We start from the raw sequence: 24,752 nt of genomic DNA on the forward strand, positions 1-24,752 counted from the left end.
TTATTGTTTTTAAAATTCTCAACAGCAGTGCACCCCTTTATTCCTTGCACACGGGGGTGGGGGTGGGAGGGGAGGCCACTCCTTCTACTCTGCCTGCGGTACATGATTAGTGTCATGGAGCTGGAAATGTATGACGAGAATCAAAACCAGATCTACCTGATCCAACGCCATCCATGCCAATATATTTTTCCATATTGTTCTACTAGGTAGACTGCATATTATACAAAGATGGAAAAGATTTGATTCTGTCTCTAAAGCATAATGTAATGGAGACAGACCCATATTGATTTGTCTCTAATAGAAAATGAATATTCAGATTTTCAATCATGCTCTGTGAAAATGAGGAATATTTTTGGAATAAACACTGTTAAGGGTACTTTGCTCCCCGGATAAAATATGTTTGTGGCTTCTCCTAGTGTTCAAAAGTTTGAGTCTGACACCAAAGCCATAGCATGACATACAAAATCCAACATGACGTGTCCACTTTCTACTTGCTGATCCCCATTCTCAAAACAGCCTAGTGAGTGAATCCCCCTCCCAAAATAACACCACTCTGGCTCTTCTAATGCTACAGAGCAAATCATACCCCATGCAATTCAAATTGTACAGATTGAAACCCTAATGCCTATATTTACAAAAGGAGCCTAATGTCACCATGGTTAAATGCTTGCCAGATGACCAAAAGGTCACTGGTTCAAACCCACCAGCTGCCTGTGGGAGAAAGATGTGACAGTTTGCCCTGTAAAGATTTATAGCCTTGGAAACTCTGAGACACTTCTACCACCTGCCTTTTAGCATCACTATGTGTAGGAATTTACTGGGTAGAAATGGGTTTTTATGTAGGGATTATTTGTCCATCTACAAATATGATCCCATTTGGAAATAGGGGTTTGCTTGTTTATACAAATTAAGTCATACTAGTGCAGGATGGATTCTAAACCTAATAATTTTGAGTTCTAAACAATGCATCCTAAATACAATATCACATACTGGAAGAAAACACTGTCACGTGAGGATCTTTTTTTTTTTAATCATTTACTGGGGGCTCATATAACTCTTATCACAATCCATACATACATCCATTGTGTCAAGCATATTTGTACATTTGTTGCCATCATCATTCTCAAAACATTTGCTTTCTACTTGAGCCCTTGGTATCAGCTCCTCATTTTCCCCTCCCTCCCCAGCCCCCACTCACGAACACTTGATAATTTATAAATTATAAGTATGTTGTCATGTCTTACATTTATAAATTATAAGTATTTTGTCATGTCTCCCATCACCCACTTTTCTGTTGTCCATACCCCAGGGAAGGAGTTGTATGTGGATCCTTGTAATTGGTTCCCCCTTTCTACCCCACCTTCCCTCCACCCTCCCGGTATTGCCACTCTCACCACTGATCCTGAGGGGTTCATCTGTCCTGGATTCCCTGTGTTTCCAGTTCCTATCTATATCAGTGTACATCCTCTGGTCTAGCCGGATTTGTAGGGTAGAATTGGGATAATGATAGTGGTGGGGAGGAACCATTTAAGAACTAGAGGAAAGGTGTATGTTTTATTGTTGCTACACTGCACCTTGACTGACTTGTCTCCTCCCTGTGACCCTTCTGTAATGGGATGTCCAGTTGCCTACAGATGGGTTATGGGTATCCACTCCCCCTCATTCATAATGTATGATTTTTTATTGTTCTTTGATGCCTGATACATGATTCCTTCAACACCCTGTGATCACACAGGCTGGTGTACTTCTTCCATGTGGACTTTGTTGCTTCTGAGCTAAATGGCCACTTGTTTACCTTCAAGCTTTTTTTTTAAATTTATTTATTTATTTTTTTACATTTTATTAGGGGCTCATACAACTCTTATCACAATCCATACATATACATATACATACATCAATTGTATAAAGCACATCCGTACATTCTTTGCCCTAATCATTTTCTTTTTTTTTTAATCTTTTTATTGGGGCTCATAAGGCTCTTATCACAATCTGTACATACATCAATTGAGCAAAGCACCCTTATACATTCATTGCACTCGTCAGTCTCATAATTCACCTTCCACTTGGGTTCCTGGAATCAGCTCGGTTTCCCTCTTTTTTTCCCCATCCCCCTCCCTCCCCGATCCCACCCCTTGTCCCTTGATAGTTTATAAATAATTATTATATCTTATCTTACACTCCCCGGCGTCTCCCCTCACCCGCCTCCCCCTTGCCAATCTCCCAGAGAGGAGGTTACACATAGATCTCCGAGATTGGTTCTCCCTTTATACACGCCTTTCCCTCCTGGTGTCGCCACTCCCACCGCTGGTGTTGAGGGGTTCGTCTGTCCTAGATTCCCTGTGCCTCCAGATCCCCACTGCACCGCTGTACATCCTCTGGTATAACCAGGTCCGCAAGGCAAGGTAGAATTGGGGTCATGATGATTGGGAGGGGAGGAAGCATTCAGGAACTAGAGGAAAGTTTTGAGTTTCATTGTTGCTACACTGAACCCTCAGTGGCCCATCTCCTCCTCACTACCCCTCTGGAAGGGGTGTCCAGCTGTCTACAGGTGGGCATTGGGTCCCCATCACGCACTCGCCCTCTTTCACGGTGATATGATTCTCACCACCACCCCACCTTTGTTGTTGGAGACCTGGTCTCCTCTGCCCTTCACGATCACCTATGTTGGTGTGCTGCTTCCGTGTGGGCTTGGTTGCTTCTGGGCTAGATGGCCGCTTGTTTGCTTTCAAGCCTTTAAGTCCCCAGACGCTATATCTCTCAGTAGCCGGGCACCATCCGCCTTCTTCACCACACTTGCTTATGCACACTTTCATCTTCAGCCATTATGTGAGGAAGGTGATCACACAATGATTGTTTTTGTTCCTTTGTATCTGCTACATGGTCCATTCAACACCTTGTATTCGCTTAGGCCGTGTGCTTCTTCTCTGTGGGCTTTGTTGCTTCTGAGCTAGATGGCCGCTTATTTGCCTTCAAGCCTTTAAGACCCCAGATGCTATATCTTTTTTTGATAGCCGGGCACCATCAGCTTTCTTCACCACATTTGCTTACACACACGGCTGTCTTCAGTGATCATGTCGGGAAGATGGGTATCCTGCAATGGCTGCTTAGCAGGGCGAGGTGCTATTGTATTGGGGGATTATGCATGAGGAGGCCCAATGTCCATCTGCTACCCTACTACTGAACCTATAAATATATGCATATAAATCTATTGCCCCCATAATCATAAATATATTTACATATGTACATGTCTGTATTTAGGCTTCTCTGTATGCACTTTGCCTCCTACTCCTTTCCTCTATTTCCTTTCGCCTTCCTCCCGACCCATTACCATGTTTGGCCTTCATTCTGGATTCAGTAGTTCCTCTCAGTTACCTTGCTCTTGGTCACTCCCTTCCAGCCCTCCCCTCCCCTCCCTCCTCTGGTTTTGAACCATTCGCTGTTCCCTTGTTCCTGTGTTGGCCGACACCTCCTCCCTTCCCCTACCTCCCACGCTCTCATGTCCCTCCAGGACCGTTGGTCCTGTTGTTTTCTTCTCTCATTATTTGTCCAGCCTATCTTGTCTAGGTGGACCTGCTGACATAGTAATATGTGCATACAAATGGATATGACTTTGACTGCACCCAAATGGCCCATAAGAACATGGCTTTGACAGAAGAAACATCGACACGCTGATAAGCAGAAAAGCCACTAACATACAAAATTTACAAGGTAAAAAACAAAACAAATTAAAAAAGACTAAGCAAAAAGATAGCAAATATTAAAAGAAAAATTGCTAGTAGTTCAAGGTCTTTTCGTTGGCTTTAGACCATCCTTTATACACCCTCGGGCTCCCTTTGCTCTGCTTCCTCCACTGCTCCATTGCATGCCCCCAGTGTTTGCCTCAGTGTGGCGGGGTCAGCTCAGTGGCCCATCCCCCATTGTGTCTCAGGTGCTGTCCCATGTAGGGCCATGTGTTGGTGCAGGATGTCGTATCTCGTAGTGTGGTCAGCTGAATGGTCCTCTCTGTATGACGGGCCCTTCTAGCTGGTCTATCGACTTTGGGCTTGGTGGACCCAGGTGTACTCCACTATGTCCTTTCTCCTTCTTTTGTTTCAGCTTCCTTCTGGATGTGGTGTGGTGGGTCAGTTCCTTTCCCACTCCAGACGATCTATTTTTGTTTTCTGTGGTATTCCCTTCGAGTGTGGGGGTCGGCCTAATTCTGGTTTGGGCCGGCTTGTCGTCCAGCCTCTTTGTGTAGACCTCTGTACTTTGCGTTGCCCTCCTTGTTTGATGTGTCGTGTTGGGGTCCATATGCATGTTCCAGATATGTGGGGACACAACCGATACTCTCCCCCGGGTGGGTTAGTACCCTGCCCCCCCCATACCATCCATTCAGATTCTCCCCCTCCCGGTTCTCCCTCTCCCTACCCCACTACTCCTTCTTTATGCTGGGCTCTCATGTACCTCCCTAGGTGTGGCCTGTCCTCCCTCCAACTATCTATGCTTCCTCCCGTTTATTGTGGGATGGATGTTTATTCTTCTATTTCTGTCATGCTGATTGTACTTACCTCAGGGGACTCATGTTGTACCTGTCCCTTTGGGTCTGGCTTACCTCGCTTAACATAAATTCCTTCCAGCTCTTCACATGAAATAACGTGTTTCATGTGCTCATCGGTGCTTTTCAGTGCTGCATAATACTCCATTGTGTGTATGTGCCAAAGTTTGCTAATCCACTCGTCTATCGATGGAAACTTAGGCTGTTCCCAAGTCTTTGCTATTGTGAATTGTGCCGCAATAAACATTGGAGCGCATATAACTGGTCGTGTTTTATTTGCTGCTTCAACCGGGTATATGCCCAGTAGAGGGATGGCTGGGTCATAAGGTAGATCAATTTCCATTTTCTTTAGGTATCGCCAGATTGCTTTCCACAGTGGCTGTACAAATCTGCACGACCACCAGCAGTGGAGGAGGGTTCCTACTTCACCACAGCTCCTCCAACACTTGTTGCTCTCTGATTTACTGATCTGGGCTAGCCTCAGGGGTGTTAGGTGGTATCTCATGGTTGTTTTGATTTGCATTTCTCTTATGGCAAGGGACTTCGAGCACTTTCTCATATATTTATTGGCCATATTGATCTCCTCTCTAGTGAAAGTTCTTCTCATTTCTTTTGCCCACTTCCTTAGGGGGTTAACTGTTTTCCTCTTTTTGCAGGTCACGATGGTGTTGTAGATTTTAGTAATGAGCCCTTTGTCTGACGTGTCATTACTAAAAATCTTCTCCCAGTCTGTGGGTTGCCTTGTCACCCTCTTGGCAAAGTCTTTCGAGGTGCACAGGTGTTTTATTCTTATTAGATCCCATTTGTCGATTTCCAGATCACCTGTGTGTGTCCCCTTCCCTGTTGCAGTGAGCCTATGTGCTCCCTGGGCCAGTGCTCTGAGATTAGTCCCAATTCCCTCCTTAATGGTCCTGATGGTTTGGGGTTTGACTTCTAGATCTGTGATCCACCTTGAGTGTATTCTTGTGCATGGGGTGAGGTAGACGTCTTGTTTCAACTTTCTACATGTGGATATCCATTGTTTCCAGCACCACTTATTAAAGAGGGCATCTGCTTCCCACTTGACGTTTTTGGGACCCTTGTCGAAGATCAGTTGTCTATATGCTGATGATTTACTCCTGGGCTTTCTATTCTTTTCCACTGGTCTGAGTGTCTATCATTGTGCCAGTACCATGCTGTTTTGACCACTGTAGCTGTGTAGTAGGCATTAAAATCAGGTAGGGTGAGTCCTCCAATTGTGTCCTTCTTCTTGAGGAGTTCTCTGCTAATTCTGGGTTTCTTCCCTCTCCATATGAAGTTGGTGGTCAGTTTTTCCAATTCTTTGAAGAAGGTTGATGGTAATTGGATTGGTATAGCATTGAACTTATAGAGTGCTTTAGGAAGAACTGTCATCTTTACTATGTTCAGCCTACCTAACCATGAGCAGGGGAGGGTCATCCATTTGTGAAGGTCACTTTTGGTTTCCTGTAATAGGGTTTTATAATTATGCTTATAAAGGTCTTTAGTATTTTTTGTTAAATATATTCCTAGGTATTTCAGTTTGTTCTTGGCTACTGTGAAGGGAACTTCCCTCTTAATCACCTCTCCCATGGCCCTGTCCGATGTGTATAGAAACCCTACCGACTTCTGTTTATTGATCTTGTATCCTGCTACTCTTCCGTATTCCTCTATTGCTGTAAGTATTCCAACTGTGGAGTTTTGGGGGTCTTCAATGTATAGGATCATGTCATCTGCAAATAATGATAGTTTCACCTCCTCCTCTCCCAACTGGATCCCTTTGATGTCCTTCCGCTGTCTTATGTTGTTAGCCAGAACCTCCAAAACGATATTGAATAGAAGAGGGGACAGGGGGCATCCTTGTCTTGTACCCTTTTTCAGTGGTATTGTTCTTGTCTTTTCTCCATTGACTATGATGTTGGCTGTTGGTCTTTCATAGATAGCTTGTATGAGCTTGAGGAACTTACCTTCCAATCCTATCTTCATGAGTGTTTTGATTAGGAATGGATGCTGGATGTTGTCAAATGCTTTTTCTGCATCTATGGATATTATCATATGGTTTTTATCCTTTTTCTTCTCGATGTGGTGTATGATATTGATGGATTTTCGGATGTTAAACCATCCCTGCATCGCTGGGATGAATCCTACTTGGTCGTGGTGAATGATATGCTTGATGTTCCTTTGTATTCTATTGGCCAATATTTTGTTAAGGATTTTTGCATCTATGTTCATTAGAGATATTGGTCTATAATTCTCTACACCTGTGGGGTCTTTTCCCTGTTTGGGTATCAAAGTAATGCTGGCTTCGTAAAATGAGTTTGGGAGCTTGCCGTTCTTTTCTATGTTATGGAATACTTTGTGGAGGATCGGTGTCAGCTCTTCCCTGAATGTTTGGTAAAATTCTGCTGTGTAGCCATCTGGCCCTGGGGCCTTTTTCCTTGGTAGGTTTTTGATGACACTCTCTATTTCTTCCTTCGCTATGGGTTTGTTGAGGTTCTTGACCTCTGTCTCAGATAATCTAGGGATAGATTGTTTTTCTAAATATTTATCCATGTCTTCCAGGTTTCTGAATTCATTAGAATACAAACCTTCATAGTACTTTGTGATTATCCTTTTTATCTCATTGGGGTCTGTTGTTATTGCCCCCGATTCATCCCTCATCCTGGCTATTGATGTTTGCTCCTTTCTATCTTTGGTAAGCTTTGCCAGGGGAGTGTCAATTTTATTAATTCGTTCATAAAACCAGCTTCTAGTTGCGTTAATCCTTTGCATTGTTCTTTTGTATTCCCACTGGTTTAACTCCGCCCTGATTTTTATTATTTCTTTTCTCTTGCTATTGGAAGGGTAGTTCTGTTGACTCTGTTCTAGTTGTTGGAGGTTTTGTGTTAACATATCTGTCATACGCCTTTCTTCTTTTTTCATATATGCATTCAGTGATATCAAGCTACCTCTGAAAACTGCCTTTGCAGTGTCCCATAAGTTTTGATATGTTGTATGCTCGTTCTCATTAGTTTCTAGAAACTTCCTGATATCCTCTCTGATCTGGACCTTAACCCATTCATGTCGCAGGAGATTGTTGTTTATTCTCCAATTGGTGGCCCTTGCTTTTCTGGGTGCCCTATTAATCTCCAGCTTTATGGCATGGTGGTCTGAGAAAGACGTCTGGATAATATCTATGTGTTTGAATTTACTCAGGCTGGCCTTGTGTCCCAGCATGTGATCTATTCTTGAGAAAGATCCATGTGGATTGGAGAAGAATGTGAAACCTTTTGCTTTTGGATGAAAGGCTCTATAGATGTCTATCAGGCCCTGTTGCCTAATTACATTGTTTAGCTCTCTGGCCTCTTTGCTGAGCTTCTTTCCCTGTGACCTGTCTTTCTCTGATAGTGGAGTGTTGAAGTCCCCCACTATTATTGTTGTTTCCGTGATTTCTTCTGTCATCTTTTTAATAGTTTGTTTGACGAAATTTGCCGCGCCATTATTAGGTGCGTAAATATTCAGTATGCTAAATGCTTCCTGGTTTACTGAGCCTTTGAGCATTATGTAATGTCCCTCTTTGTCTCTTTTTATGTTCTGGATCTTGAGATCCATTTTGTCGGAGATTAAGATAGCCACTCCTGCCTTCTTGGAGTTACCATTTGCTTGGTAAACTTTCTGCCAGCCCTTTATTCTCAGCATATGCTTGTCTGCTCGCTTAAGGTGTGTCTCTTGCAGGCAGCAGATTGATGGGTTATGTTTTCTAATCCATTCCTCCAGCCTCTTTCTTTTAACATATGAATTGAGCCCATTTGTATTCAGAGTGATTATTACAATCTCTGGCTTCATGGTTGCCATATTCTGTTTTGTGTTTTGGGTCTTTGCCTATCTTCCTTCATATCAGTGTACTGCATTTGAGTGGAGGGTTTCTATCCTGTCCTCTTTTCCATCTGAGACCATGTTGTCCTGGTACGTGTTGCTGGCATGTTGGCTTCTAGATGGAGATGGGCTATATGGTGGTCTCCTGGTGGTTCTAGTTGGAGCTTGATCTTCTGGCCATAGTGAGTCAGCCAGTATGTTCTGCAGGGTCGGGTGACTTGCAGTATATTTTTTGAGTTCTTCCTTGTCCTGGAAGACCCTTATCTTACCCTCTATCTTAATGGATAACTTGGCAGGGTATAGGATTCTGGGGGAGGCATTTTTCTCTTTCAGTTTTTGGAAGATGTTGCTCCATTCTCTCCTCCTCTTCATGGTTTCTGCTGATAAGTCTGAGCATATTCTTACCTGCGCTCCTTTGTATGTGACTGTCTTCCATTCTCTTGATGCTCATAAACTTTTCTCTTTTTCCTCTAAGTTGGATAATTTTAAAATTATATGTCTTGGCGTGTTCTTCTTGGTGTTTAGCTTAGCCGGCGTCCTCTCTGCTTCCTGTATGAGAGTCGAATTCTCCTTTGTTAGGTTGGGGAAATTTTCTTCCAGAAATTCCTTTGCTATCTTGGCAGTCGATTTGTGTGTTATGTTGTGTTCCGGTAGACCGATTATTCGAATATTATTCCTCTTCATAGCATCTGTCATTGATCTCAGGCTGTCTTCTGTTTCTTTAATTTTCCTATCTGATTGTTTTTCTCGCTTGCTTCGTTTGGTTTGAGCGTCCTCGAGTTCACTGATACGGTTCTCAGCCTCCTCAAGCCTAGATATAGCTTCTGTGACCTTTTGTGTGGCCTCTGCTACCTCCTCTGTTAGTTTCTGCAGTTCCTTTTGGTGGATAGTATTCATCCCCTCTATTGTGGACTTCATCCCCTCTATTGTGCATTTCATCCCCTCTATCGTTGCATCCTTATTTTGGTTTGCTTCTCTTAGCTCCTGTATTACTGCAAGCAGAGTTCTGAAGATTTCCTTTTGTGGCTGATCTATATCTGTTTCTTCTATGAGTGACGTTAGGTCTGTTAAAGTGCCTCATTTCTCTGATTTTTTTGTTGGGAGTGATGTGGTCTGTTGATTTTTCCTTGATCCTTTCATAGGACCCATGCTTCTGGGAGACAGGAGTAACCTTATTGTGTGGAGGCTCAGTCCACTGTGCCGTCTCCTGGGGTGGCTGGGGCGGGCTGCGGCAGGCTTAGGGCTGGCACTGGGTACCCCACAAGGCCCCCAGGTGGTGAGAGCTGGCTGGAGCTCACCAACGGCTCCTCAGGGACTGCAAAGCCGAGTCCCAGGCTCCGCTGCAGGTGGAATGTTTGATCTGCGCGGGCTGTGAGCGGGCGCGGGGAGGCCCCTCGGACAGCTGCGCAGACAGCGGCGCGACACTGCAAGGAACAATGGTGTTCGCCCTCCGCCCCGCTCTGAGCTCAGAACCCCGCGGACCGTAGTGGCTTGGCGCGAAACCGCAGGGGGCAATGGCGCCCTTCCTCCGCTCAGGCTCAGAGTCGCGGCCGCCGGGGTCCCCGCAGCACCCTGCGGAGGGCACCTACTCTTGTGCCTTGCGCAGGGAGGGGCCCTTGGCGGGCAGACTCAGCAGCGCGGGGTGCGGCGCTCCGCGGAAGCTCAGGGCCCGGGACAGGCGCGGGTTGGGCTATGGCTCCCGTCGGCGGGAAGTGCTCAGCGCAGGGTCCCGGTCAGGAGTGGAGCTGGCGCTAGGCTGCCAGGTGCAGGCGGGGGTGGGCGGCAGGCGCACGGAGGGCAGGTGGAGAGGTCCACGGCAGCGGTGCGGGTGGATGGTCCCCCGTGGGGGTCGCCAGACAACCCGTGGGTCCGCTCCCCTGAGCTTGGATGAATGGAGGGAGGGACGCGGGCCCGAGGGCAGATCGCTGCCCTGTGGGGAGAGGGGAACCGCGGGAGAGGAAAGCTTCTCTCCCAGTGGAGATCCGCGAGTGGGCCACTGGTGTAGGGGAGCGTGACCCGCTGCGCCTGTCTAGGCAGGGCAGGCAAGCGGCTCTGGGCTGGGGTCCGGTTTGGGGATGGAGCCTAGGCCGGTCGCCAGTGAGCTCACGGCAACTTAGTGACCAGAGATGTCCCACGAGTCCGGTCCTCTTTCACCTAGACCCCTGCTCAGGACAAATACGTGGGGTGGGACTGGGGTGCTGTCCCAGGGGGATATTTCACTCACCAGATTCTTACTATTCAGCTACCTGGTCACCAATCCCGCTTTGTTTGGAGGAGCTCTCAGAGTATGCGGGTGTCTCTGTCGGCCATCTTCCCGGACCGCTACTTTCAAGCTTTTAAGACCCAAGATGCTATATCTTTTGATAGCCAGGCACCATCAGCTTTCTTCAGCACATTTGCTTATGCTCCTGCTTTTTCTTCAGCAATTGTGTCGGGAAGGTGAGCATCATGGAATACCAGTTTAATAGAACAAAGTGTTCTTGCATTGAGGGAGTGCTTGAGTGGAGACCCAATGTGCATCTGCTACCTTAATACTAAATCTATAAATATATTCACATAGATATATTTCCCCATCATCATATATAAATATATTTACATATGTATATGCCTGTATTTAGACCTCTGTAAATATCCTTTGCCTCCTAGTTCTTTCCTCGATTTCCTTTTACTTTTCTCTTGTTGTCACACTATCATGTTCAGCCTTCATTTGGGTTTCAGTTATTCCTCTCAGTTACATTGCCCTTGATCAAGCCCTACCAAACCTCTTACACACTCCTTGCCACTGATTTTGGATCACTTGTTGTTCCCTTGTCCCTGGGTTTGTTAACACCACTTCCTCAAGAAATCCCAAGGAGCAGGCACAATTGAACCAAAAAAAAGGAGAAGGAATTGGCAGGAAAAAGACTGATATAAACTTCTGGCTTCCAGATCTGTGAGAAAGCAAAAGGCATCTATAAGTCTCTTGTGTTATAGCCACACTCAGAAACCTAACACCGCTGGCCTTCTGTCCTCCTCGTTATTGTCTTTCACACCTTGTGACCTTATAGTGCCATCCTTAATGAATGTTCTGCCCTTATTTCTTACCCCCAACCCCACGGCTCCCTACCTTCCCACTTTAACTAGCGCAATCCTACTTACTTATCAGGAGTCAGGTAAAATGCTGCTTCATCAATAATGCCTTCCCCGACATCGAAGTTGGAGTGTCTTCACCCTCTCTCTCCTTAAGACACAGACACAATTGCCATGTTACAATTCCTGTACACCTTTATCTGTGGTCCAGATTAAAAGATTGCTGTGATCAGGTGTCATGGTGTCATATCTGTCTTTTTCCCATTAATAACACAGTTGGCATTTTCTTAATTGAAAAAGTTTATATTTAACCTTAGCCAGCTGGGCTCAGTTAAGATGATTCCGATTTTGTTGGCAACATGTAAAGCATGATAGTCAGGAGCCAGTTGAACATATGCCTTCTTCTCACTGTCAGGCCTGATCAAGGTGTTGACCTTGGCTACATCAATGTCATAGAGCTTCTTCACAGCCTGTTGGATCTGGTGTTTGTTGGCTTTGACATCCACAATGAACACAAGTGTGTTGTTATCTTCGATCGCCTTCACGGCAGACTCTGGTCAAGGCCAGGGGAACTTGATGATGGCATATGGTCCAGCTTATTTCTTCTGGGGGCGCTCTTCTGAGGGTATTTGGGCTGCCTTCTTCGTCTCAGGGTCCTGAGCCACTGGAAGGTGGGTGACGTACGGACCTTCTTTTTGCTGTGGCTGTGGACGCCTTTCAGCATGGTCTCCCTGGCTTTGGCTTCCATTTTACGATGGGAAGGAGGTTCCTTCGTCGCCTTCGGCGCCATCTTCATAAAAAGCTGGCATTTTTCTTAGTCTCTTTGTGCTGTTATAACAGAAACATAACAAATGGTCAGCCTTAAAACAGACTTTTATGATCTTACAGCTCTGCAGGCAAGAAGTCTGAAATCAGCGTGTGGCTCTGTGAGGAGTTCCTTCCTTTTGTGTAGCCCAAGGGGTTCCTTGGGGCTCCTTGGCATCTCCTGGTGTCTGTTTCTCACCTGTGTATTCTTGGGTCTTTCTGCTCATTTTATGACCCAGAAGTGATTAGGTTTAGGACTTACCTTCCTCCGGCATGAATTTATTAACATAACAAAAGAAAATTCTACTTTTTAAAAATACTTTTGAGTCCAGGGTTTAAGGCTTAAGCACATTTTGGGGGGGGGGGAGATCCTCTAACCCAGAACCTTATTCAGTGCATATAGGAGTGAATTAAATTGAGTGATTTTGTAAATTAATCTATATGAATAAATCAAGGCAAAACTTTAGCGTTCAATTATAGTATAGAAGTAGAGGGGGAACCCACCCAGAGAGACCAAAGCTTGAGTTGAAACCTAGAGGGACAAGGACTAAGAAGAGATGCAAAGAGGAGGAGGTGGAGGCTGAGACTTTCTGAATCAGATTGTGTGTGTGTTTGGGGGTGGTGGGGGGGTGTGTGTGTGGGTAACTAAATGTTTAAGAATCAACTTTCAAGAGGCGCATGTGTCTGTCCCAACCAAGAACCAGAAATGAATTGTATTTTGCACAACACGGGCGATTCAAGGAGCTTGGGAGCTTTTGGAAAAGCTTTGCCCAAACCATATCTCTAATTAGAGTTTCTAGATAATAGCCCCCTTTACAACATCTGAACACTCCACATCAAAACTGGGATACGGGTAGGCACCCGGGAATGCCCATTTTCTCACGAGTGCAGGCTCATTCTATATCAAGTGATGACTAGAGTCTCTCTTTAGAATATGTGAAGTTTCCAAAGGAAATCGTTCTAGATACCGTGAATGATTTCATTCTAGATACTTAGAATTTCCTGTTAGAGAAGCAACTGGTTAATGGTAGAGACTAAATTAACTTCTCTTTCATTTTCTTAGTCTTAAGAGAAACATGGAGCTCTGGGTGTACGCATTGGGCGGATAACCACAGTGTCAGCAGTTCAAAACCAAAAGCCACTCTGAAGGAGAAAGATGAGGTTTTCTGATCCTATGAAGAGTTACAATCTCAGAAACTCAAAGGGGCATTTTGATACTGTCGTTTAAGGTCACTTATGAGTTGGAATTAGCTCAACGGCAGTAAGTTGAATTAAGCAGGAACATGGCTGAATACTCAGCAGTTTAAATGTTCCTCCAAGAGCATGCACATGTATGAAGAGTTTTATTTTTTCAAGATGCATATACCCTTTTTCCTGCACTATTTGAACTTCCATTTATCGATCCCATTACATTTCCATTGTAGTGTTGTTCAAATAGGGAAAACTGAAAGCCAAACCAATAAACACAACAACCTCATACGATAATGTAACAGTCAACCATTCCTTCCACATATGAAGTCTTGTAGAAAACTTTCCTTGTGAAGGAAATCAAGGGGTCACCTTAAATCCATGACCACATAAAGATTTACAAACCATGAATGTATTGACTAAATCTGAATTTCAATTTCCGGGTGTGTATAATATGGGGATATTAGAGTAATGGAGCTCTGTCTACTACAATGACAAACAGAACAGACATTGCTAATCACTTACAGAATCCTTCCACAGCCTAGTATGCCAGGCAGTCAATACCTATCGACTTTGCCAAATGTCCTCCTCCTGAGACTGATTCCCTCGGATGATGTTTCCATAGTGAGCGAATCATATCACGTTCTGTTGCTATCCATCAGGTTTTCATTGGGTAATTTTAGACATGCATCATAAGTTCTTTCTTCCTAGTCTGTATTAGTCTGGAAGCACTTTTGGAACCTGTCCATCACGGGTGGCATAACTTCCCACATCACAGCATCAAATAAGCGACGATAATACAATAAACTAACAGAAGGGTATTTAGATATTCTGAAAAAATGAATGCATCACTGAACCTATAAAAAAACGTGATGAAACATTATTTATTTTCTTTTGTGTGTCAGAACATTCTATTGTTCTCCAACATGGACAGAAGCCTTACTTTGAAATTGAAGGCTTTGAGTGAGGATGTGTCCCAGATTAGAGAAAGAGGATGTGAGATGAATATAGCCCATATGTTAACCTCCAATATAGAGTATGACCCCTGTCTCATGGATGAGAAAGAACACATGTGTGGGACTTGTGAATGGAGATCCAGGGTACCCCAGTACACAAGGTACCATATTAAAGTCACTTTCCCTAAAGAGTAGTATATGTGAAATTAGGATATTATACTAATTGAGCTCTGCATATTCCAATGACAAACAGAACAGACATTGCTAATCACTTACAGAGATTTCTACTGATTGGTTCAGTTGTTTTTTCCATAATGCCTGCTCTTCTGTCTTAAATACTATTGCGATGGACTCATTAATGGAATCTTGTTTTAAAGAAAGAGAAAAAGACATGTAGAGAAAAGACAGTGGGATAATCCAAGAAAAATTGGATTATCCCAGGGAGTACACAGATATGGTAGACAGGCCCTGTCTGCACACCCACTGCAGGACAAGCAGGAGGTTTGTTGGCTAGGAAGCTAAGATGAGTAAGAAGAGTGCAGGTGGTCCAGGGATGCCTCGAGACTGAGAAGAACGATGGGCAGGTGAGCCCGATGCAGACGGGTTCTGGAAGTCAACAAACGGAAGTGTTAAATTTACTAGCTGACAGATGTTGGACATACGAGGGGGTGGCTGCAAAAAGTTTGTGAAAAAACTTCATTGTCTCTTCATTTCATTTTTACATGGCTTTTTGAAGCTCCCTTGTATCGCTTAAACTCTGAGACTCCGTTTTCTCACGGATAAAATGGGTGTGTGAAAAGAATAGAAAGTAGGCTGAACCTTTAGACCTGTGAACGTGCTCAGTACATGAGACCCATTGCAATAACTGAAATTTTGAACCAAAAATTAATATTGATAGTAGTTAAAAATCTAATTTCTATGTGAATGAAGGAAAATATCAGGAAAGAAATGTATTTGACTTCCTTTCTAGAGTTCAATGTTCCAGACCCACTCATTCCGTCTTTTAACACAAACTTCTCAAGCATCTGCTATGCTACTGGCACTGTGCTCGTTGCTGAACTAGGTACCACTGGAGATCAATGGATTAGAACTGAAAACCCAGAAATATAATCAAATGCCCATAGACACCCAATTTTTGAAAAAGAGCTCAAATACATTAAATGGGCAAGATGGCCTTTTCAACAAATGTTGCTAGAAAACATTGATCTTCCCCTGTAAAAGAATGAAACAAACCCATGCCTCACATCATGTACAAAAACAAACTCAAGGTGGATTAAATACCTAAATATGAACCACATAATTATCAAACCCATAATTAAAAACATTAGGACAAACCTAAGGACCCTAGTACAAACCATAAACACATTACCAAATGTAAAGAAAACTAACCACTGTATAGAAGACAAAATAACGTGCTGGGACCCACTGAAAATACGACATTTAAGAGCAAATAAAAGAGTTCACCCAAAGAGTCAACAGAGAACCCACAAATTGGGGAAAAATATTCAGTAGTGATACATCAGATTAAAAATTATATATGTATGTAGATATATAGATATATCAGATAAAGGGCTATCTCCAACAACAAAAAAACCCTACAACATCCTAACAAGAAAAATGCAAATAATCCCATCAAAAATGGACATAAGACATGAATAGACAATTTACCAAAGATGACATACAGGCAGCCAACAACCATATAAGGAAATTAACAATAAGAGAAATACAGATTAAAGTAACAATGAAATATCGCCTCACATCAACATTTTCAGCAAAATTCAATAAAACAGAAAATATATGCTGGAGAAGATGTGAAGAAATATGAACTCTTACCTTGCTGGTGCGACTGTAAAATTGTGCAAACATTATGGAAATCAATATGACACTTCATTAAACAAATGCAAATCCAAGTAACTTATCCAGAAATCTCTCTTCTAGGAACATACCCTAAAGAAATTAAGAATATAATGTGAACAGACATATGTACACGTATTTTTATTGCAGCAGTTTCTGCAACAGCGAAAACATGGAAATAACCAAAATCCCAACTATCGAGGAATGGATAAACAAGTTCTGATACATTCATAATATGGAACTTTATACATCAACAAAAAATACCTATTTTTAGCACCACACGACATGATCAAGATTAGAAAATACAAGGAGGTACTCAAAAAGAGGGGGGTGGACTCCTCTGGGCAGAACTTTCTTAATATGCATTTTTCATGGTAGGCGAACATCGAGCAACTCCCTCTGAGTTAGTGCACCCTGTGGCATCTCCTGGGAAGGTTCTCTCTGGTCACAGTGAATTTTTTCATAAAAACAGTTTCACTCAAACATTGTTTTTTGTGATAGCCTGTTGAAGAGAACAGCATGTGGCTGTGAAATTTTATTTCCTATTTAGGAAAAATACCACAGAAACTGCGATGTTGAGCAAAGTGTACAAGGACAATGCTATGGGAAAAACTCAAGTGTCTGAGTGGTTTTCTCATTTCAAAAAGGTGAAATGTTGACTGGTAACAAACCTCATTCTTCCCAAACAGATGAAAATGTGCACAAAATGCATGCATGTGTACTTGAAGACCGACAGTGGACCATTGAAGAGATGGGGAAGTTATCTGAACTATCTTGGTGCTCAGTTAAGTGAATTTTAATGGAAGATTTCAGAATGAGAAGGCTTGCTGGGAAATGTGTGCCCTGCATTCTGACCAGCAAAAGGAGAATCTACTGGAAACACATGTGCTTCTTTGAAAGAACAGCTCAGAAGTGAGCCTGACAGTAAACATTGATCAAGGCAGTAAAAGAGGCCATTATCACCTTGCCCAAACAAAGCTAATCAAGTGAATTCAAAAATCAATGTGAGCGGGATAATGCACATGGAGTTTGTTCCACCAGGTCAGACTGTTAATCAAGCTTTCTATTAGAAGTGCTGAAAAGATAGTCTAACAATGTGCGACAGAAAAAGACCTATTTGTGCTAGTGGGATAAGAGGAAAGTGAAAGGATATAGAGGAAAGAACTATCAGGCAAAGGACATTTATAGAGGCCTAAATACAGCATGTACATATGTAAAAAAATTTACATATAATGATAGGGAAGTAGATCTATGTACATATATTTATATGTTAAGTATTAAGGTAGCAGACAGACATTGGATTGGACCTCTACTCAAGTACTCCCTCAACTCAAGAACACTTTGTCCTAATGACCCGGCATTCTGTGATGATCATCTTCCTGAAATGACTGCTGAAGACAAAATGGGTGCATAAGCAAATGTGGCAAAGTAAACTGATGGTGCCCAGCTATCAAAACATATAGTGTCTGGGGTCTTAAAATTTTGAAGATAAACAAGCAGCCATTGAACTGAGAAGCAACAAAATCCACATGGAAGAAGCACACCAGCCTGTGTGATCATGAGGTGTCAATAGGATCAGGTATCAGGCATCAAAGACCCAGAACAAAAACAAAAAAAAAAACGTCAATTTGAATGAGGATGGGGCAGAGTGGAGACTCAAAGGCCATCTGTGGACAATTGAACATCCTCACAGAAGGGTCACAAGGAAGAAAGGAGTCAAGTGCTACTTCTTTACTGCTTGTTCTCCCCACTATCATGACCCCAGTTCTACCTTACAAATCTGGCTAGACCAGAGGATGTACACTGGTGTAGATAAGAGCTCGAAACACAGGGACTACACAACAGATAAACCCCTCAAGACCAATAATGAGAGTAGTGACACCAGGAGGGTAAGAGGATGGTAGGAGGAGAAAGGGAGAACTGATTGCAATGATCACCATATAACCCCTTCCCAAGGGGATGCAAATAACAGAAAAGTGGGTGAAGGGAGACAGCGTTTGGTATAAGAGATGAAAAAAAATCATAAATTATTAAGGGTTCATGAAGGAGGATGGGGGGGGGGGAATGAGATCATACCAAGGGCTCAAGTAGAAAAAAATGTTTTGAAAATGATGATGGCAACATAAGTACAAATGTGCTTGACACATGGATGGACGTCTGGATTGTGAAGAGTTGTAAGAGACACACATCCCAATAAAAATGATTTTTTTAAAGGCCTGTTTGTGGCTGATGGGGGACTGGTTTTGCCACTACAACAATGCACCTGCTCATGCAGCCATCTCAGTGCACCAGTGTTTGCAAAGAACAGTATGCCTTGCCTGCCCCACGCACCTGACCTTGTTCTGTGCAATTTCTTTTTGTTTCCTCCAATGAAGGACATAAAAGGACAGTGATTTGATGACTTAGACAAGGTGAAGAAAAAACGAGGGAAGTCTGTCAGCCATTCAAACAGATGAGTTTGACAAATGTTTCCAAGAATGGCATTGCAGATTTGACAAATGTATTAAGTGTAATGCAAAGTATTTTGAAGGTGATAAGGCTGCTGAAGTAGTTAATTTATTGTGCCAACCTGGCCGATAAACACATGTGGGATTAATTGAAGGGCGGAGAGATAAATGCCTTGGTAAGCCTCGCCTTCCTAGCTCTCAGGTCTCTTGTTTTGTGATGGTCGGACCAGGGTGCAGCTGCCTTAGCCAGTACCCTGCTTCAGCTGGCAAGGCTTACTTCCAGAAGCTTCATGGTCCTACCCTGCCCGATGCAGCCCTGAGTGCTGGAGCACCTGTGTGGAGACCGCTGCAAGGGCTGAGATGCTTACACATTCACTGATTCAGATTTCCTCCTGCAGTCAGCGTCATAGTGAGTTTTGTGAGATGGAGGAGGACTTTGTGGATTGGTGCCAGACATATGGGTTAATGTTGGCCTTGTGGGCTTGGGCAGCACTGGGTCGGTATGTTTTCTTGATGTGCACTTTATCTTTATATAAAACTCTCTCTTATACATTAGTTTCTGTGGATTTGTTTCTCTAAATTACCCAAACACAGCTGCTTTGTAAAAAATTTAAATACATAGCTTTGGAAAAAAAATCTGGATTTTTTTAGTACCTCCTCGTATGATGGTTAGCAAACTCAGTCGTTGTCACAGTGGTAAATATTTAAGATAGCACGGAATAGATGTGGTTTGTACAACAAAAGACAAGACTTTAATGACTGTAAGGAGGCCAGAGATGGGGGTGGAAAAAGAGAGAGGGAAGCATATAACTAGGTGTTATTTTATAATCAAGTCTGCTACTCTGGTTTAATTGGTGCATTTAATCCATTGACATTTAGTGCCATTATTGATATAGTTGGATTTGCTGCTGTCATTTTGTTGTGTTTTTATTTGGTTTCTTCCCCTCCCCCTCCAGTGTTTGGTGATTGTATCGGGTCTTTGTTCCTCCTCTTTTTCTGTGTTGTTTTGCGTGCTGCTTCTAAGGTATTGGTTTCTGGCTGGCAGTGTCGTTCGTGTCTACTACCCTCAAGTTTGCCTGTAGCTGTTTTTTGTTTGGGGGAACAGCTTTATGTAAGTAATTTTTGTAATGCTGGTCTTGTTTTTACAAGTTCATTTGATTTTTTTCTTGTCTGGATATATCTTCATTTCTCCCCATATTTGAAGGATAATTTAGCTAGATAGAGGATTCTTGGTTACAGGGATTTTTAATTTCAGATTTATATATGCATTACCCCTTTGTCTTTTTGCCTTCATCGTTTCTGCTGAGAAGTCTGAGTTTATATTGAACTGTTTTCCTTTGTAGATGACTTCTTTCTTTCTTACTGTCCTCAAGTTTCCCTCCTTTTCCTTGAAATAAGATATTTTGACTACAATCTGTTGGGAGATTATTCTTTTGGGAACTCTCCTATCTGGGGTTCTCTTGGCTTATTGAATAACTATTTGCTTTTACTTTGAGATGCTGAAGAAATTTTCTATAATTTCTCAAAATGTTTTCTCTTTAAGTTTTTAGTTGTTGTTGTTTTTTCTTCTTCTTCGGAGATTTTGATGAGATGTGGCTGTTTCTCTTGATAGAGTCCTACGACATCCTCATGTCTTCTGATTCCTTCACTGTTTTACTATTTGTTTCTCTCGTCAATTATAGTCAGAGTGTTTGTCTTTGAGCTCACTGATTCATTTTCCTCTTCTTCCATTCCATCCCTGGGGTCTTTTACTATGTTGCCCAATTCTCTTATCTCATTGTCTTCTGGGATTCCCTTTGGCTTAAAGATCTAAGTTTCTCAATTTCTTCTATTGTTCTCTGGAGTGCTCCCCATATTCTTTGATAGGACCTGAGTATCGTTCTTCTGAATTGTATATTTGGTAGTTTCATGACCTCTTCTTTTATTGTTTGCATTATTTTTCTTGATTAATATTGTTGACTGTTGTTTCTTCGGCACTGTGGTACAGCTTTTAGTGGTATATGAAGTGCTGATCATGTAGAAGTATTTGGTTCTGTTTAGTGACATGGGAAAGGCCTAATAAGAGCTGGAAAATATACAGTATTTAATGGAGGAAAGGGGAGAGAGATGGGTAATTGGGGAAGGTGAGTGGAAGAAGAGTGAGAACAAATTAAAAGTAATGATAGTAATTATAAGCAGCTGTCTGGAAATGCCAGCAAATTGGTAAAAATAATTGGAAAATATATTTTGAGATTAAAAAAAACTAATAAGTTCCACTTAAATATATCTCCCAAGGAAATAGAGAGCAGATGAAATAATGTGTGCAATTGCTGGGTGGTAAGGGACAAAAGAGACTAAACACCAGCATATGATCTGGGTGTGGATGCTAATGCATGTCGCTATAGCAATGTGAATGTAAGCATGTCAGTGCACACAGGGGGTATCCTTTTCTGGGTAGGTGAACTGTCATGTAGTGTTTGCCTGAGTGGTATTCTCAGGAGAGTGGAGCCACACAGGAAGGCACTAGAAGGGAAAGTGAGAGAAAACTCGAAAAATATGAGAGTATTGTAATAAAACAGTCATAAAAATGAAAGAAAAGAAACTGTCTTGTTGGTAGGAGATCAACTCTTTGATTGTGTTAGTTTATTAACACATGCCCTGAGTCAGGGAGTTAGGGTAAATGGTGGGGGTTGACACCCAAGCCAAAAGCAGGAAAAAAGACATGATGTCCCCTTTCTAAGCCACGATGCTATGGGAGGCAGCACCGGAGACACCGTGGGAATTGTGCCCGGTCTGACACCCCCACATCAGGGCATAACACAAGGAGCACAACAGAACAGAAAGGGGAGCAAAGCAATAAAGTCCCTGAAGAACTCCGAAAATAAACTTCGGACTCGGGGTGGGGATGGGGAGGGGGAATGGGCAGGGCCTGGCACTACATCATCCCTGATCAGAAAACATTCATAAAGGTCAGCAGACAGACCCAGACCTATTCATAGGCTATTTTATGTTTGCTTGATTTTTCTTTCTTTTTTTGCTATATGCCTATTTATATAAGATAGGCAAGATAAACAATCCCAAGGAAAAAACAATGGGAGCAACAGTTCCCAGGGAACAGGGGATTGGAGGAAGTGAGGAGAAATGGATGGGGGAGCCAACAAACCCAGAGTCAAATGAACAACAGATATCTAAAATCAATGGTGAAGAGGGCATAGAGTGCCTAGTGGGATTCAAACAAGTGCAGTGTAGCTGAGGGGTAGTACAGAGAGCCAAAAGAATGTGGAACATAATAGTGGGACAGGAGGAAAGTAAAAGGAAATAGATGAAAGAAGTAGGAGGCAAAAGGACATTTATAGAGGTCGAAATACAGACATGTACATATGTAAGCATATTTATATACATAATAATAGAGATATAGATTGATGTACATATATTTATAGGTTAGCTATTAATGTAGCAGATTGACATTGGGCCTCTACTCAAGTCCTCCCTCAATGCAAGAACATTTTGTTCTAATAGCCTGGCATTCTGTTGTGCTCACCTTCCCAACATGATTGCTGAAGACAAAATGGGTGCATAAATTAATGTGAAGAAAGCTGATGGTGCCTGGCTATTACAAGATACAACATCTGGGGTGTTAAAGGCTGGAAGGTAAAGAAGAAACCATCTAGCAGGGAAGCAACAAAGTCATTATGGACAAATCACACCAACCCGTGTGATCATGAGGTGTCAATAGGATCAGGTATCAGACATCAGAAGACCCCAAGCAAACAACCATTTTGATTCAAATGAGGCGTGTGTGTCAGAATAGAGGCCCAAAATCCATCTGTGGACAATTGAACATGTGTCATAGAGGGTCACAAGAGACAAGTCAGCCAGGGTGAAGTATAGTACTGTTGAAACAGATAACATTCCTCTAGTTCTTTAATGTCCACCTCCCCAAAACTATCATGACCCCCATTCTACCTTACAAATCTGTACCAAAGCATGTACACTGGTACAGGTAAGACCTCTCGACACACAGACTCTAGGACAGACAAACCTCTCAGGAACAGCAATGGGGGTGGTGATAGCATGAGAGTAGGGGGAAGATGGTGGGGAGAGAGGGGGAGAAAAGGGGAACTGATTGCTATGATTGATGTACAGCACCCCATACTCACCCCCACTCCCAAGGGGATGCACAACAAAACATGGGCGAAGAGAGACAGCAGATGGTGTAAAATAAATTCACAGGGTGGGAGGGTGGGGGAGGGAGGGGAAAAGAGGGAGATGCTACCAAGGACTCAAGTAGAAAAAAAAATTGGAAATGATGAAGGCAACATATGTATAAATGTGCTTGATACAATTGATATAGGAATTGTTATAAGAGCTGTAAGAGCCCCCAATGATTTATTTTTTAAAAATTTTAAGGGAAAGGAAAGTTAAGCTTAATTGCTAGTTATGTCTGCAGTGAGCTTCCCACACAGAGCTGTCTCCAAGGAGCCTTCAAGGTCAGAGGTTTGACTGCTTAGGTTGCCTTAGGGGCTGTGAAGAGGAGGAGCAGGACGCACAGAAGTGGCATGGGGCGCTGGTTAATGGTAAAGGAGACTGTCAGTAGGCATTGCTACTGCACCACTTTAAGAAACTTGAGTCTACTTATCTTTTTATTAAGATTCTCACTGCCAGAAATGGCAAGACAATCCTCTTAGTGGGCCTTCTCTGTAGTCACTGCGGAGATCTTCCAGGGCTTGTTATCTGGCGGCCATTGTGTCTCTCTCTACTCATTTGAATCTTAAACAATCAGGTCTGAACAGGGAAAATACGTCAGAAAATCTAAACACAGTTCTATGGTCAATTCTGTTTAAGTAGCAGGTCAGTGTTAGCCTGGTTGAGCCTTACTTTCTCTCTTCCCCTATTCAGTGAAAATGGGTCTTGACTTCTTTTCAAAATTCAGTAGTTTTCATGTAAATAATTAACTTATTTAATAGAAATAAGTTGTTCTTGGTAGGTGCCATCAAGTCAGTGCTGACCCGTAATGACCCTGTGGACAAGAGAAGGAAACCATGCCCAGTCCTGCACTGTCCTCACAATTGTTCTTATACCTGAGCTCCATAGTGCAGCCACAATGTCAGTCCATCTCTTGAAGGGACTTCGCTCCTTTCCTGGCCCTCTCTCTACCAAGCATGATGTCCTTCCCCAGGGACTGGCCTCTCCTAACAACATTTCCAAAGTCTGTTAAGACAAAGGCTCGCTATCCTTGCCCCTAAGAAGCACACAAGCCGTACTTCCTCCAACACATATCAGTTTGTCCTTTGAGCAGTCTCCCATACTTTCAATAATCTTCTCCAAACCACAATTAAATGCACCAATTATTCTTCAGTCTTCTTTATTCAATGTCCAACTTTCACATGCATATAAGGAAATTAAAAAGACCATGGCTTGGGGGAAGTGCATCTTAGTCCTCAAAGTAACACCTTTGCTTTTCAGTACGCCCAAGAGGTCTTGTACAGCAGATTTACATAATGCAAAGTGTCTTTTGATCTCGTGACTGCTGCTTCCATGATCACTGATTGTGGATTCAAACAAGACAAAATCCTTGACAACGTCAACCTTTTCTCCATTTATCATCATGTTACCTATTGGTCCAGTTGTGAGGATTCGGGTCTTCTTTATGGAGTTGCAACCCATACTGAAGGCTGCAATCCTTGACCTTCATCAGCATTTGTTTCAAGTCCTCCTCACTCTCACCAAGCAAGTTGTGTTATCTGCATATCACAGGTTGTTAATTAGCCTTCCTCCACTTCTGATGCCACATAGAATCCAGCTTCTCTTGTGATTTGCTCAGTTTAGAGATTAGAGCACTATGGAGAGAGGATGCAACCTGGTCGCACACCTGGACACACCTTTCTTGATTGTAAATCATGCAATACTTTGCTGTTGTGTTGGTACAACTGCTCCTTGACTCATATACAAGTTCTGCATGAGCACAATGAAGTGTTCTGGAATTCCCATTCTTCTCAAAGTTATCCATAGTTTATTATGATACAGTCAAATGCCTTAGCCTAGTCAATGCAACATAAGTCAACATGT

The 24,752-nt window shown here is 42.8% G+C and overlaps 1 long non-coding RNA gene across 2 annotated transcripts in view; it reads right to left on the minus strand.

The window, feature by feature from the left end:
• Positions 1-1,275: 1,275 nt before the first annotated feature.
• Positions 1,276-24,752, minus strand: part of LOC142460858 (uncharacterized) — a 108,570-nt gene continuing 85,093 nt past the window's right edge. For both annotated transcript variants that reach the window (XR_012786847.1, XR_012786848.1), the window contains 3 exons: positions 16,237-16,350; positions 10,713-12,283; positions 1,276-1,795 (listed from right to left, as the gene is read on the minus strand). This is a non-coding gene — a long non-coding RNA (uncharacterized LOC142460858). The remainder of the gene's footprint in view (positions 1,796-10,712; positions 12,284-16,236; positions 16,351-24,752) is intronic.

The sequence above is a fragment of the Tenrec ecaudatus genome, chromosome 11 (assembly GCF_050624435.1).
Source record: "Tenrec ecaudatus isolate mTenEca1 chromosome 11, mTenEca1.hap1, whole genome shotgun sequence".
NCBI classification, from domain to species: Eukaryota; Metazoa; Chordata; class Mammalia; order Afrosoricida; family Tenrecidae; genus Tenrec; species Tenrec ecaudatus.